The sequence below is a fragment of the Mytilus californianus genome, unplaced genomic scaffold (assembly GCF_021869535.1).
Source record: "Mytilus californianus isolate M0D057914Y unplaced genomic scaffold, xbMytCali1.0.p SCAF_3, whole genome shotgun sequence".
NCBI classification, from domain to species: domain Eukaryota; kingdom Metazoa; phylum Mollusca; class Bivalvia; order Mytilida; family Mytilidae; genus Mytilus; species Mytilus californianus.
In genome coordinates, this window is record NW_026262679.1 from 99,803,045 (window position 1) to 99,803,880 (window position 836).

Here is an 836-nt window from a genome sequence, read left to right on the forward strand (position 1 = left end):
TTATATAGGTCGCTATTGTTCTGGTCATTTTCATTTGTTAAGTGCTTCTAGATGCCAATTTAGTCTATTTTCTCTGAAGATGATATTTACATCTAATTTCATCTAGTCAATGGTTACCGTCCCTCTGTGTATACTTAGTATACAATAAAGTCAATTAAAGAGCCTTTTATGGTCCACCAAAGTTACGACGGGGCCATATGATATATGTTGAAAAAAAGAACATCAATCGGTTTGGCTTTCTTGAGATTAATCAAAGAATTTAATCAATATTAACGTTTGGTTTCCGCTGCAAATATACGAATTATATTATTGACTGGCATCCATTGTTTACTGGTATCTATTGTGTCATAGATGTATAAACCCATCTATGATTGTGTTAAAGGAAAACTCTATGATCAAACCGCAGGTGCAGATCCAGGATTTTGAAAAAGTGGGCGGGGGCACTGGCAAGCGAACGTTCAGAGTGATATATATATATATATATATCACTGTAAAAATTGTGCTCAGAATTTAAACGTGTTGCAAGACTTATGTGCTTAGGAAAGTGTTTAATTTCTAAACATAAAAAAATAAACATGTTTTGGCTCTCAGCACTTCGCAATAAACATGTTTTGGCTCTCAGCACTTTTCAATAAACATGTTGCTGTGCTACACATGTTTAGCTACTTTGTCAAGTATATAAAGCTAAACGTGTTTAAATTCTAAGCACTTTTAATATTTAGACACTTTCCTAAACACGTTTAGAATTACAACACATTGAGCCGAATACGGCATTCATATTACGTGCTAATTTTTGAGCGGGAAGAAGAAACAAAGAACCCGAAGTCAAAGGCCAC

The 836-nt window shown here is 34.3% G+C and overlaps 1 long non-coding RNA gene across 1 annotated transcript in view; it reads left to right on the forward strand.

Moving 5' to 3' along the window:
- The first annotated feature begins 513 nt into the window (after window positions 1-513).
- LOC127735542 (uncharacterized) overlaps window positions 514-836 on the forward strand; it is a 3,076-nt gene continuing 2,753 nt past the window's right edge. Inside the window, exon 1 of the long non-coding RNA XR_007998443.1 lies at window positions 514-836. This exon is cut by the window's right edge and continues 49 nt beyond it. This is a non-coding gene — a long non-coding RNA (uncharacterized LOC127735542).